Below are 15,863 nucleotides of genomic sequence, written 5' to 3' on the forward strand. Positions count from 1 at the left end.
GGGAGCGAATATTCCCGAAGTGGAGCCACCCGATGCTCCAGGAACTCCCTCAGGAGGGACGCCCCGGTCAGCTTCGCCGTCGCCATGTTGCCCAGCCACAGGTCCGCGTCCATCCTCTCCAGCACTGGCTTTGCGCGGGGATCAACGAGCTCCGCGCGGGACCAAGCGTCAACGAGCTCCATGGGCAGAATCAGCCGGGGATGGATGCGCCCAGCATCCACCATGACCCACTTGCTCCTGAAGCCTTCAATCCTCTTCCCGGGCTTCGAGATGGCATTGGAGCTGCCATACGTGACAAAGCTCATGCACGCGGTGATGGGGCCACGAGAGACACAGAGGTAGAATTAATGGCGCAGCAAGGCCACGAGGTCCTTACCCCGACATGAGCCTCGCAGTAGAAGGCGAAAATCGCCAGGAGATGAACAGAGTTGGTACGAAGATGCAGAGCTAGCAGGTTGTAATGGTGGAGAATAGAGAGGAAGAACTCGGAAAAAGGAGTCACCAAACCGGCGGCGATGGCACTCACGAAGAGCGGGTAGAAGGTGCTTCCTTCGTCCTCAGGAAGGGCGGAGCCAACCTTAAACACGACCGCCCCGTCATTGCCTTGCGCCGCCATCATCTGGCGCATTAGGGCCAGGTTCCTCCCCGACACATTCGGAGGATCCAGAGCGGGCGAGTACCATGCTCTGGCCGGGGTCTGACGAGGCGCCATGCCTTGCTAGGATGCAGAGTTGGAGTAGATCTGGGGATTTCGGAAGCAAGAAGGATAGGAGCGAGAAAGGGGATCTGGGCAATGACTGGAGAAGGTAAAGAAGGTAGGCCTAGATGGGTATCGCTCTTTTGTCAGTTCGTGCAGTTGCCGAGGCGTCGTGTGGGAGCCGGGACGCCCACGTCCAATCAACCGCCACACGGCGCCCAGGGCCGCAGGCTATTGGGGCCCGCGGCACTTCGCACTTGCCCCTTCGCTTCTCTGCTAAGACAAGTCCAGGCACGCCTTGGGCCCGGGGGCTACTGTCGGTGTTCTAGGAACGGGGGTACCCAGACTTGCCTGCCGGTGGCCCGCGGCATGGCTCAAGGAGTGGCCCAGTGCGGCCCATCTTCATCGGCACCTACTCAAGACCCTCGCGAGGGGCCAAGCCTCGTGGGGCGGATGACAGGAGGCTTCCTCGGGCACGGCCTCGTCAAGCTGGCTCGCGAGGAGGCGGAGATATCATGGCGGGGTACCTCACGAGGTGCTCATGACGCAAGCCATGACGACCAAGGCCAAGCGGGCGCCAGGCGGGCGTCGACCTACGCAGAGTCCTTGTTTCCTCATTGGTGCAAAGGGGGCAAGCGCAGGCGAGAGTATCAAGCAAAGGCAACCATTTCGGTGCAACAAGACCAAGACCAGCAGGACGGCAGAATGGAGGTCATCGTGGAGCCCAAGCCGGCGTCATCGTCAGGGTCTTTGGCAGGCGAGGACCAGCTTTAGTCAGGATAAGTGTACCAGATGTTCCCCTTCAAAATGGCCAATTGTTGGCGCCCTTCCCGCTCAATATTTGGGGAGAGGCCCATGGCCTCTACCTATAAATAGGACTAGCCACCCACAGGGTAGGGAGATGGGATCCGAGACATCGGCATCCCGAGAGAGAGAAAGAGAGGCGACTGAACTCCCCTCGCAGTTCATCGCACCAGCCAAGAACAGACCCTCGCGAGGCTGTTCTTCCCTTGTACTGTTCCTCATCAGCCCCAGAGGCAATCCACCACACCGCACACTAGAGTAGGGTATTACACCACAATGGTGGCCTGAACCAGTATAAATCTCGTGTCCTTTCTATTGTTCTTCGCGTAGTTTTAGATCCTTGCGTGGCAACGAGACATGGGTAGGCAGGGGGTGTGATCTCCGCGTGCACCCCAGGGTTCGAACCTTGAGGGTCTGCTGGAACCCAAAATCCGATAGGCGGCGATCGGCGCCGCCCGCGCCATAGCCATGGTCGGCGCGTTGTGGTGCCGCACGCCGTCGCTCCTGGAGTCCACGCCGCGGACTCCTCTCGTGAGCTCGTGCTACTGGCGGTGATGCCTCCAAGCACCTGGATCTGCTTCCATTCGTTCTTCTCCATCGAGATGCCGCTGAGGGGGCCTGTCGAGCTTTGGCTGCAGCACACCGATTGTGGCGCCCCGGCAAACGGAACCTAGGTTGAAGTCGTTCCCTCAGAAAGATCTTCATGACCTGAGGCTAGGGCGAGGTCGCCGGGTCTGTCGAACAGGGGGCACCATCGCGATCCATTTTGAATACGATAGCGCCTCCATGTTTTCCTTCAAGGTCTTCGACACGAAAGGCCTCCGCTTGGAGTGCTGCCCCGGAGGGGGCAGTCAAGATATCGACGCGGCATGGGCTGGGCCTACCGTCCGCTCCTCCATCGACTCCTCTGGCAGTAGCAGCAATGCTTAGGAGTCCGGCGACTCTCCCGAACTCTGTGAGACTCCGGGGATGAGCGACGACAGCTACGCACCCCCGAGCTCTCGCCGCGCCCGGGCCAAGGCGGCAGCATCGGGTCGTCGCCGCCGCTGATCTGGATGGGGTTGGCACCGGTCGCCCGTGGCCCATTGTTGATGATGGCATCGGCCACGAAGGCGCGTGTAGTTAGGGCTCCTCAAAGTTCTTTTCTTTTGTTCCCTGCGAGGAATCGAGAAACACCCCGTGGGGCGTGTAAAGGGTCTGCGATGTCTTTTGTTGATGTTATCCACATTATGAAATCATGCGAGTGCTTGTCCTACACCGGCTTGGTTCCCCCTTTCTAACCTCGCGACGACTTGGCGCTCTACGCAGACAGGTCCTGGTCCCCAGGGAGGCTGCAGCTGTCGCTGGTATGCCAGGTCGCGATGCCGTGGTCAAGGCCAGGAGGTGAGCGGCCCGAGGTCCAGTAAGAGCCCCTGAGATGCGATGCTCAGGAGGTCCCCTTTAGCACGCAAGAAGCTGCCGAGAGGTACAAAAGGAAGGCAACATTGCCGCCATGGGGCCGCATCAAGTGAGAATTTCATGTCGTAACAATTAGTTGTTCCAAGCGCGAAACTTATCTCGGTAATCTAGATTCGTTCCCTTGTGTTGCGCCAGACTTGTGCGTCGGCAGCCGTGGCGCAGCTAGGTTAGGCCCGTGCGAGCCTCCCCCTTCTTCCCTTCACTCTCCTTCGTGCTCTACGTCCTCAGGTCCCACCCCTCGAGCGAGCTCAGTCGCCGCTGGCATGCCAGGTCGCGATGTCGTGGTCAAGGCCAGGGGGTGAGGGCTGGAGAGCCAGTAAGAGCTCCTGAGTTACGATGCTCAGGAGCCCCCCTTTTAACATGCAAGCGGATGACATGGGAAACAGAGGGAGCTCGTGGTGCCGCCCGCTGTAGACCTCAGGAGGTTCCTACAAATCAGTACGAGAAAGGCATGGGTTGCCATTATGATTGCTAGCCGGCCACTGGTTGCTCCGAGAGAAGGGTGAGGGCTCTGAGGGCCTGGTGAGGTGACGCGCGCGGGGCGTTCCGCAGGCCAGAGCTCGACCGCGCAGATTTGTCAGTGTTGCAGGGACGGACCCATGCGCAAGCACCGTGCGAGCGCGAGCGGCTCCCGTGGTTGGTGGCAATCGAGCAGGTGATAATCACAGGTAGATTAGGCATGAAAGGCAAATCAGCTTAGGTAAATGCAGAATGGATACATGCCACTGTGTCAGACCCAAGCGGCTTGGGGATGATGCAACCCGAGGGGCGCCCCCAGCAAGCTAAGCCAAAGACATAAAAAGAGATACATGCCGCAGGGACGGACCCACGCGGCCTGGGAATGAGGCAGCCCTGAGGGCGCTCCCAGCTGAAATGAACTCAGAAGATGTCACCTGGTACCATTGTAGAGGGGGTGTTGGGGCAGCTGAAGGTGCGCAATGAAGGGGCCGACCCTCACGAGCCACCGGGGCCTTGAGCCTCAGGAGGCTCTAGGGGCCAGGTGGTTCTTTGAGGACAGTCTTGATCTCTGCTAGGATCGCGTGGTGCCTGGCCTCCTGAGCCGCCAGGATGCTCCGCATGTGACGCTGGTAGGTGGCAGCCGCGTTCGGCAGGCCGAAAGGCATGCGAACATAGCTGTGCGGCAGACCCTCGCAGTGTCCCACGCGCGAAGGCCAGTAGCGCTCCTGAGATGCGGCTCGGTTGAGCCCTGGGACGTCGATGCAGACATGCAGCCCACCATCCTCGCCTGGATGGGGAGCCACGCCCGGCGAGGCGCGGTCGCCGCGCACGGCCCTCGCTTCATGAAGCTCGTGAGTGGTCTTGGCAATGAACTCCTGAACGTTGGGCTTTCCACGCCCTGTGTCTTCCTGAGGGAAACGTGCCGCGAAGCACGCCTCCAAGTGGTGCCCGAGCGCCTCCCTCGTGATGTTGGCAAGGTCTGAGGCCCTCCAGAAGAGAGCCCCCAAGCCCTGCCCCAGGAGGTCGTCGGGAGCGCCTTCCTATGTGATGGAAGGAGGCGCCCCGAGCACGGGCGCTGATCCTGACGCGGCACCACCCCAGGTGCCGACCTCCTAAGGCCCTATGTGGAGCGGTTGCTTAATCTTCTTAGGGATGGCCTCAGGAGGGTTCTTGCCCTTGCTGTCCGGGTTCTCAATTGCTGCGGCTTGGAAGGCACGCTCGAGGGAGCACACCGCATCTATCTCTTCGCAGGGGACCATGATGATCCCGCTGCTTCCTGGCATCTTGAGGACGTTGTAGCCGTGGTAGGCCACTGCCATGAACTTTGCCAGGGTTGGATACCCGAGGATGGCATTGTACGGCAGGTGGATGTGGGCGACGTCGAAGTCGATGAGCTCGGTCCGGTAGTTGTTGCACTGTCCGAAGGTGACAGGGGGGCAGACCTGCCCTATCGGGGTGGTGGAACCATTGGTAACTCCTGAGAAGGGCTTGGTGGGCTGAAGCTGATCGTATGGCACTTGAAGGTTGTCGAACATCTCGACGGACAGGATGCTAAGCCCTGCTCCGCCATCCATGAGGGTCTTCTTGACTTGCACATTGCTGATGATGGATGAACAGAACATCAGGAGAACGCCAGCAGTAGCCGCGCACTTGAGTTGATCTGCCGAGCTGTAGGTGCTGGAGCACTTGGACCACCTGAGCAGGCGCGTGGCCTCGAGCCTGGGGAGAGCAGTGTTCACCTCACGAGAAAACTGCTTGAAGATACGCTGAGAGGCTGGGGCCTGAGCCCCGCCCAAGATGCAACCGATAGCACGTGGCTCCTAGAAGCCCCCTGCCCCCTCGTCCTGATGATTGTCGTCATTCCTTCTTGGTGGCGGCGGTAGCGGAGGAAGGCATGTGTTACCCTGGGGGCGGTCCTCGCGAGGTTGATCCCTCCAGGCGCCCTTGCGAGGCTGGTCCTGCCAGCGGTCGTCACGAGGTCGGTCACGCCAGTCCTGGCGCGGGCCACAGTCGTCCCATCATCCTCCGCCACGTCCTCCTCCTTAGTCGTAGCCCCGGTCGTTGCGCTCGGGGCATCGACCGAAGCGTCCTTCTCGAACGGCCCTGAGCTCCTGGTAATTTTTGGTGTTATGGGTGTGGAGGTTGTGGTAGGCGTAGAATGGTCGGCTGTCCTTGGACGACTCCGGCTGGTCCTTGCCGTGCTTCATGTCTGGTTCTGCCGCGAGTACGGCCACTCCCTTGCGCTTCACGTCCTTGGCCTTGGTCTTCTTTTCTTCCGAGTCGGCAGCTGGGAGCCCGAGGAGGGAGAGGCGTCCCTCTTCAGCTCTTGCGCACTTGATCGCCAGGTTGAACAGCTCCAGGGATGTGCACAACTCGTCGTGGATGGCGAGCTCCTCCTTCATCTTGATGTCACGGACGTCATCAGAGAACACTGAGATGATGGCCTCATCCGTCACCTTGGGGATCTTGAGGCGAACGCTGTTGAAGCACTGGATGTATTTCTGCAGGGTCTCCCTAGGCTGCTGCCTGATGCGGCACACGTCACCCGCGGCCGGGGGGCGGTCACGAGTGCCCTCGAAGTTGGCAATGAAGCGACTGCGCATCTCGTCCCAGGAGGAGATCGAGCAGAGAGGCAGGTTCAGGAGCCACGAGCGGGCACCGTCCTTGAGTGCCATGGGAAACCAATTCGCCATGACTTTCTCTTCGTAGTTGGCCACCTTGATGCTCAGCTCGTAGAGCTGCAAGAACTCCGCGGGGTCGGGGGTGCCGTCATAGCGAGGAGGCAGGTCCGGCTTGAACTTGCCCGGCCAGGCAACGCTGCATAGCTCGGGGGTGAAGGCGCGGCAGCCTGCTGTGGTTACCGGGGCCCTTTGCTGATGCAGAGCTTGCTCTTGATGGTACCCGTGCACCGCTTCCATAGGCAGTACACGGTCTTGCCACGCCGGTGCAGGGAGCACGGGGGCGCCTTCTTGAGGCCGAGGGATTTCTTGACAGCTTCCTTCTTCTCGTGTGGGCGCCGGACGCGGTGGGTCGCGCCCAAGGGCCGCGTGCCTTGGCGCCATGGCGCCGTCTTGGGGCAGAGGTGGTGGAGGCGCTCCATGAGCCACATCGCCCGTACCTGGCGGAGGGCGAGGCAATGAGAGGGACAGCGCGGGAGAGCCCCCTGCGCCGCTGACGAGCTCGGTGATGCGAGCGAGCCATTCGTCGTTGAGGTTGTTGATGGGGCGGTAACGCTGGAGCTCGCGCACCATAAGCAGCGCGGCCTGCGTGTCCGTGGGGGCGCGACGAGCGTGGGATGACGAGCCGGCTGGGATCAGCGACGGAGTGGTGGTGCGGCCGTCCCGCCGCACCGAGGGGTGCAGCGAGGATGCTTGTTGTTCGTTTCCCACCGGGCTAGTGGCGGCGTTGGCGGCAGGTGACAGAGAATGACGAGGAGGTCAGCCGACAGGTGCCGTCTGGGCGACGCATGAGGCGAGAGCGGCCCGACGCTCAGTGCGGGCTCGGTGGGCGTCAGACATGGATGCGACGAAGTTATGGGATGTGGATCAGTGGAAGGAAGACTTCGGCGCACCCTACCTGGCGCGCCAATTGTCAGATTTAGGGTTCCGACAAAACCCTTGAGGTTCGAACACTAGGGTGCGCACGAAGGTTTTCCCCTACCAAATCTTGCCTCAGCCTCGCCGCGATCTCTAAGCTTAGCTCGATGAACTCACAACACAACAGACACAAGATTTATACTGGTTCGGGCTACCATTGTGGTGTAATACCCTACTCCAGTGTGGTGGTGGTGGATTGCCTCTTAGGCTGATGATGAACAATAGAAGGGAAGAACAGCCTCCTGAGGAGAGGTGTTTTTCTGCTTGGTGGATGCGAGGATGAACTGAGTTCGTTCTGTCCCCTTGTACTATGGTGGCTAGTCCTATTTACAGAGGCCCTGGTCCTCTTCCCAAATATTGAGCGGGAAGGGATCCAACAACGGCCAATTTGAAAGGGGACAACTAGTACAAGCTATCCTGACTAAAGGTGGTCTTCGCCTGTCAAAGGCGCTGGTGGTGACGCCGTCTTGGGCTCCATGATGACCTCCGTCCTGCCGTCCTGCTGGTTTTGGTCTTGTTGCACCGATATGGAAACATTTACCTAATGCCTTGGTACTCCGCGCCTGCACTTGCCCCCTTAGCACCAAACGGGGAAACAAGGACACTGCGCGCTGGTGCCCGCCTGGCGCCCGCCTGTCCTTGGTCGTCATGGCTTGCGTCATGGGAACCTCATGAGGTAGCCCTTGCCTTGATCTCTCCGCCCCCTCGCAAGCCTGCCTGGTGAGTCCGGTCCTGAGGAGGCCTTGTGTCGTCCGCCTCGCGAGGGTCTTGAGTGTTTGGTTGACGAAGACCGGTCGTACTGGGCCACTGGTGGAGCCACGCTATGGGCCGCAGGCAGGCAAGTCTAGGGACCCCCGTTCCTAGAACGCCGACAGATTGTGACAAACTAAAAAGCAAAACAAGCAAAGACTCGTATAATACAATACAAGACGCTCCAGGCAAAACTCATGATATGTGACAAATAAAAATATAGCTACAAGTAAAATTACCGATGGTCGTTAGAAGAAAGACGGGGTGCCTTCCAGGGCATCCCCAAGCTTAGTTGCTTGGTTCTCCTTGAATATTACCTTGGGGTGCCATGGGCATCCTCAAGCTTAGGCTCTTTTCACTCCTTATTCCTTCATCCATCGTGCTCTCACCCAAACCTTGAAAACTTCAATCACACAAAACTTAACAAAAACGATTGTGAGATCCGTTAGTGTAATAAAGCAAATCACCACTACAATGGCTTCAATCACACAAGTACTATTTCAAACCCATTCATATTTTATTATTTCATTATAGCTACTATATTCTAATTTTACCATGGCTTATACCATCCGATACAATCAATAGATTCATCAAAATAAGCACACAATGCAATAAAAAAGAATATGTCAAAAACAGAACAATCTGTAGTAATCTAGACTTTAACCATAGTTCTGTAACTCCAAACATTCTGAAAAATTAGGACAATAAAGGCAATTTGTAAATCAATCTTGTGTAAAAAATTCAGAATTTTTCGTCGCTTCTGTGATTTTTAACAATTCAGCTACTGGATGCAAAAGTTTCTGTTTTCCAACAGGATCAGACCAACTATCACCCAAGCCATCATAAAGGCATTACTTGGCACAACATTAACTAAAACATAAAAATCCCAATCATAACAGAGGCATAAATGTGTAAACACATAAAAACAAAAAAGAAAAATATTGGGTTGTCTCACAACAAGCGCTTTTCTTTAAAGCCTTCTAGCTAGGCATTGATAATATCAATGACGCTCGCATGAAAGAAAAGAATTGAAGCACAAAGAGAGCATCATAAAGCATGTGAAAATCACATTTAAGTCTAACATACTTCCTATGCATAGGCATTTTATAAGCAAACAAATTATCAAGACAAGAAATATCTAGCATATGCAAAGGAGAGAAATAAAGCATTGACAATCTCAGCATAATGAGAGGTAATTTAGTAACATAAAAATTTATACGACCATATTTTCCTCTCTCATAATAACTACATGTAAGATCATAATCAAATTCAACAATATAGCTATGATATAAAGTTTTTGCTTCATGATCCACATGCATAAAAGTTTTATAACCTTCCAAGATAGTGGGATTAATATCAATGAAAGTCATGACCTCTCCAAACCCACTTTCATAAAAAATTTATAAGATTGAACACACTCCAAATATGTGGGATTATTTTTACTTACAGTTGACACTCTTCAAAACCCACTTTCAATATTGTTGCACACACTATTATCAATATCATACTCATCATGAGGCTTAAATAAATTTTCAAGATCATAGGAAGAATCACCCCAATCATTATCATTGTAATAAGTAGTGGACATAGCAAAATTAGCATCCCCAAGCTTGGGGTTTTGCATATTGTTAGCACAATTAACATTAATAGATTTTATAATAACATAATTGCAATAATGCTTTTCATTCAAGGTGCTATCATGAATCACTTTATAAATTTCTTCTTTTAACACTTCATCACAATTTTCAGATTCACAAATCACAATCAAAATGTCATAAAGGTAATCTAGTGAACTCAATTCACTAGCAATTGGTTCATCGGGATCTTTTAAAAAGATTAGAAAGTGGATGAGGATCCATAAGCTTTATGTTTTCTGGTTTCCAATAAACACACAATTATGCCAAACAAACAAGCAAACAAACCAAGTAAGACATAAAGGCAAACGGAAAATATATTTTTATTTTAGCAAAAAACATTTTAGAAGTGGTGGAGATGAAAATGAGAGGCAAATGGCAAATAAAGTAATTGCAAGGAGATGAGAGTTTGTGGTAAGAACCTGATAAATGTTGATGATGTCTCCCCGGCAACGGCGCTAGAAAATGGCAAGTAGACGGGAGACAATCTCGACTTGATCCTCCCGGTACCGGTGCTAGAAATTCTTCCTAATTGCTTGTATCTGTGTTGGTAATTCCACGAAGAGGAGAGGATGATGCGGCACAGCAACGGTAAGTATTTCCCTCAGTTATGAAACCAAGGTTATCAATCCAGTAGGAGAACCAAGCAACACTATGTAAACAGCGCGTGCACACAAACAACAAAAGCTTGCAACCCAACGTGTAAGAGGGGTTGTCAATCCCTCATCGGTATTGAGATAGATTAAATTGCATGAGATTTGATAAATAGGTCTAACTAAAACACAAAATAAAATAAGTAAAGAAAAAGTGCAGCAAGGTATTTTTGGTTTTTTGGATAAATAAATCTGAAAAAAAATATGATGGGAAATAGACCCGGGGCGGTAGATTTCATTAGAGGCTTCTCTTGAGAAAATAGCAGACGGTGGGTAAATAAATTACTGTTGGGCAACTGACAGAAAAGAAAATAATTATGATGATATCCAAGGCAATGATCATGTATATAGGCATCATGTCCAACATTAGTAGACCGACTCTTGCCTGCATCTACTACTATTACTCCACACATCGACCGCTATCCAGCATGCATCTAGTGTATTAAGTTCATGGAAAACGGAGTAATGCAATAAGAACAATGACATGATGTAGACAAGATCTATTCATGTAGGAATAGACCCCATCTCGTTATCCTTAATAGCAACGATACATGCGTGTCATGCCTCTTTCTATCATTGAGATTTAGCACCGCAAGATCGAACCATGACAAAGCACCTCTTCCCATTGCAAGAAAAATCAATCTAGTTGGCTAAACCAAACCAAAGTTTTGGAGAAGAAATACGCGGCTATAACGATCATGCATAAAAGAGTTCAGCAAAGACTCAAATAATATTCATGGATAGATCTGATCATAAACTCACAATTCATCGGATCCCAACAAACACACCGCAAAAATTCATTACATCAAGTAGATCTCCAACAACATTGAGAAGAACATTGTATTGAGGATAAAAAAGAGAGAACAAGCCATCTAGCTAAAACCTACATACCCGTAGATTTGTGGTAAACTACTCACGCATCATCAAAGGGGCAAGGGTGGTGATGAAGAACCCCTTCGTGATCGTTGCCCCCTCCAACAGAGTGCTGAAAAGGCCCCTAGATTGGATCTCGTGGTTCTGGAACTTGCGGCGGCTGGAATTGTGTTTCGCCGAATCCCCTAGGGTTTGGGGGATTCTAGAATATTTATAGAGCCAGAGGTCGATGGAGGGGGTGTCTGTGGGCCCCACCACCCACCAAGGTGCGCCTGGGGGCCCTAGCATGCCCTGGTGCCTAGTGGATCCCATAGGCCCCCTCTGGTGCACTTCTTGGGCCTCCTGGTGTCTTATGGGTAGTAAAAAATCTCCAAAATGTTTCGTGACATTTGGACTCCGTTTGCTATTGATATTATGCGAAGTAAAAAATAAGCAAAAAACAGCAACTAGCACTGGCACTATGTCAATAGGTTGGTCCCGAAAAATAATATAAAGTTGCTACCAATCAAATATTGTAGATACATAGGAGACGTATCATGCATTCATCATCGCATCATTTGCATTGCATTGAAACTCCATTGCCATCATTTTTCAAAAACTTGCAATCGTTCATAGTTGTTTCTTCTCTCGGTTGCCCTCATTGATCTTTCTGAGAGCAACCACACACTTGCACAATTTCGCCTAACCTCTCTGCATAGCCACAGACCCACTCACAATCTAGCCCAAAACTACCCCGGACCAGAACTGGGCTGCCGTGATCGGTGAGTTTGGATCAACCACGAAATACCTCAAACATCTTCCGTTTCTGCAATAGACTACTCCATTGACCCAGAGCCATCCGATCAAAATCTCTTGGTCCAAAAGCAGTCCCAAATCCTCTTCTTTCCATATATGTAGTCCAGGCACGTTCCTAATTTGGACCTAACCCTAGACCAACTCCCAAAAATTTCTCACCCCCCCCCCACCACTCTCTCCATTATTTCCTCGGGATCTCCAATTTGGGGCAAGTTTTGGTATAAGCCTCTAACAAACCGGAGCTTCTCACAAGAAGCCTCATGGTTCCGATAGGGAACATGTCGCCCTTGTGGGCGAAACGACATTCTCCACCTCTTCTCGCCTTGTATGTTTTATAGAGACAACATAGACCAATAGGAGTGTCATGTCGAATATGGAATTATTTTATACATCAATTTAGTTTTCTAGGAATTTAATGTCCATAATTCAAATTTGAACTACATGCACATGCTCCAGTGCACCAAAATGGGTTGAAAATCAAATATGTGTCCTTGGGTGCATGTTTAGGTCCCATGCAAGAAATGGAAATCAATTACAAACATCTCGGCGTCCGGGCTCGACCTTAAACATTGAGAATCTTGGTTTTTAAATCCCCATAAATCTGAAACTCACCGGAAATTCATGAAACTTGGCATGGTGTCATAACATGGCACATATAGGCCATAGTAAAAAAATTGTCCAATTTGGTGCCAACTTTGGTAGAAGCCTCTTACAAATTGGAGCTTCTCACAAGAAGTCTCGTGGTTCTGATAGGGAATGTGTCACCCTTGTGGGCGAGACGACATTCGCTGCCTCTTATCGCCTTGTATTTTTTTTATAGAGGCAACATAGATCAATAGGAGTGTCGTGCAGAAATATAGAATTATTCAGGTTTCGTTTGGCCTTTTTATACATCAATTGAGTATTCTAGGCATTTAATGTATATAATTCAAATTTGAACTACAGGGACATGCTTCAGTGCACCAAAATGGGTCGAAAATCATATATTTCTTCTTGGGTGCATGTTTAGGTCCCATGCAAGAAACGAGAATGAATTACAAACATCTTGGCGTCCTCGCTCGGCCGCAAACATTGAGAATTTTGGTTTTTAAATCCCCGTAAATCCAAAACTCGCCTGAAATTCATGAAACTTGGCACGGTGTCATGACATGGCACATATATACCGTGGTAGTAATTTTGTCCAATTTTAGACAAGCCGCACACATTAAGATGGAACAAACAACTGACATGTTATTATCGCAAACAGTTGTATTATTTGAACCGTGGGTATTCCACTAACCATTTACGTGTCGCCATGCGTCCCATTTTTTATTGGAAAGTACTACCTCTATCCTGGTTTATTGGTCCTCTTTGTATTTTCTGCCAAATGTTGACCATAACTTTGACCAGAGTAGGTGTCATGGGCAGATGTTTGATTAGACGGGACGAGTGAGAGAAGTCTATTGCGCAGGATCGACGGGAGCATGCGAGCAGTCCGCCGTGCAGGCTCGATGGGACACGTGTGAGGTATACGTTATGCAGGCTTAATGAGATACGCACGAGCAGTCCACCGGGCAGGCTCAGCGATGCGTGCATACGCTCAACGGGAAGCGAGCCCATTGACCTCCACCCGCCACCTGCCTCACTCCCAACTTCTCCATTAATGGCGCCCAAGCCGCCGTTACGCGCTTAATGCACCTAGAATGAGGTAGTTTGCTTGTGATCCCATGGTCCCGCTCAACGGTAGCATTGTTTTGTTCGTGCCTAACTGAGAACATGACTTTTAGCCTATTTTTGACTCGTATACATGTACCTATGAACAAAATAATACAATAACAAATTTACAATGGCAACGGATAATAATTGTCTAACATATTCAAGGTTATTTAAAATGCCACATGGAGCAATTCCCGAAAGACACAGGGGCAATAAAAGAAGGGATATGCAAACAACGATCTGGGTTACTGCTCTCTACTTCTCGACGGGTTGTTGGGCATAGAGTTCCTCCATCTCCTTGTTCATTTCCTCCAAGACCTTCATCTCTTCTCGCCTCTCCTCCGCCATCTTCTTCAATGTGTCCATGTGCGGGTCTATCCTGAAGAGCTGTGACGCTCTCATTCACATCCTCAAGACTTTGCTCGACGGCACCCATGGATTCCTCCACCCAAGGTCGCGCTCGATGCAGAGATTCACCACGTCATCCATTAGTTCCTCGATGACAGCTTTCAGCTTCTTCCCCAAGGAACTGCTCTTATCATGCAGCTTCTTCTAGCCAGCAACCTCCTCCTTCTGCTTGTCGCGCTCGTTGTGGAGCTTCGCCTTCTCGCCCATAAGTTCCACGATGAGGTCGGTCGCCTTCTCAACCGAGGCATCGCTCTCTTCTAGCAACTTCACCAAGCTGGCAATCGTCTCCTGCTGCTTAATTTGCTCTCGAAGAATGTCGTCACTGGCTAAGGACTTCAGCACTACCAGCTTGTTGAGTTCGCCGACATGGTGACCACGCTTGTGAAAGCTCTCACCTCCCCGTGAGGGATCGTTCGAGGCCTCCGCGACACGATAGGACATCTCTGATGCAGCTGTCATGGTGCAGTGGGACCTCTTTGTTGCTTCCGCGGCCATGTTTTTGCTCCCTGGTTATATCTCGATCCAAAACTCCTCGTAACGGCCATGGTAGACTCAAGGAACGACTTAACAAGAAAGACTTGATTTTTTGGTGATGAGGACAGGAATATGCAGTAATTTTTGAGTGGCTAGTTTTTATAGCCTAGTGTTAAGTGGGAACACATTTAGGTTTGATCGGTGTGAACAGATATGCAATTAATTATTGCGTGGTAATTTGGAATGTTACAGGAAACAAACTCAAAATTTATTAATGGTTTTGGGTTCGAAGCCCGAAACAGTTCCCGGATGACGTACATGGGCTCGTGTTCTCGAATGTGTACATGTCTACCCACTATCACACATGGTCCAGATATCATCATCATGTCTGAAGGATGGCCCGTCGCGCCTCCCATGAGTGCAAGACGGTTGAAAAGAACTGCCATATGTAGGTGGTTGCTCACCATTCAAGCGGCCGTGGTGCGCTCTACTCACGTCCCTATGTGCGCTCTGATCGCCATTGAGGCAGGCGCGGCACGCTCTGCTCGTGTCCCTCTGCGCGTGTGCTCTGCTATCGGTTGGGGCCAGCGCATGATCACGTTGGGGGCCCATATGCATACAGTTGTGTCGCGTGCGTCGTGACGATGCAGTTATATGTGGCACGATAGAGCTACGCGCTACAAAAACTACCATCTAGATGTGCCATTATTCTAGGCCATTTGGCCTCCCCATTTATTCTCGTGGCCATTATAACCTTAGTCTCTTCAACCTTTCGATCACGCCCCACAACACAACAAGCACACCCATGATGACACATACAGAGAGGATATCTAGCGGTGGTCCAATGGAGTTCGGTGTGTATCCTATGGAGACCCACGTGAGGGAGAAGGACCTCTCGGTGGTGTACACCAACCACCCGGTCATGGTGGAGGACTCCATCAACACCATGTACCAGTTTCTTGCTAAGGATGACAAGTACAAAGTGGTCGGCTTCAACCTCCAGTACACTGGCGGTCGTCCTGGGTATGATCAAAAGGTTGTCGTCGTCCTGTTGTGCATATACGATCACGTCCTCATCTACCACTACTTCCTAGCCGCAAGGCCTTGCGAGCATTTCACCAGGTTTGACAATAGCCCCTACTATAAGTTTGCTACCATAGACACCATCAATGATGTAAAGTGCTCGAGGATTCGGGCTTGGCCTGCCTGAAGCTTGTTGACATCCCTAGCCACTATAGGGTCTAGGGCACCATTAAGCAGAAGGACTCCCTGGTTGACCTCGTCGTGGCCATCATCGACCATTACTAAAGTAGCATGAAGGATACCTGCAAGATCAATCCTACAGCCTGGCACAGGGCCTGGGTGTGGAGACTGGATGAAGATCACCTCAAGTTTAGGGCCAAGGACGTGTACACATGCTATGAGATGTACATGCAGATAAATTGACATGAGGAAGTGCCTCCTTACTGTAGATAATGAGGGATCGATCCACAAGCAGAGCAGTGGCGGCAAGCGTCACAAGAAGATGTAGATGATTATTAGACGATCATTTCTCCTAGTTTATTAT

This window comes from Triticum dicoccoides, chromosome 4B (genome assembly GCF_002162155.2).
Source record: "Triticum dicoccoides isolate Atlit2015 ecotype Zavitan chromosome 4B, WEW_v2.0, whole genome shotgun sequence".
Classification (NCBI taxonomy): Eukaryota; Viridiplantae; Streptophyta; class Magnoliopsida; order Poales; family Poaceae; genus Triticum; species Triticum dicoccoides.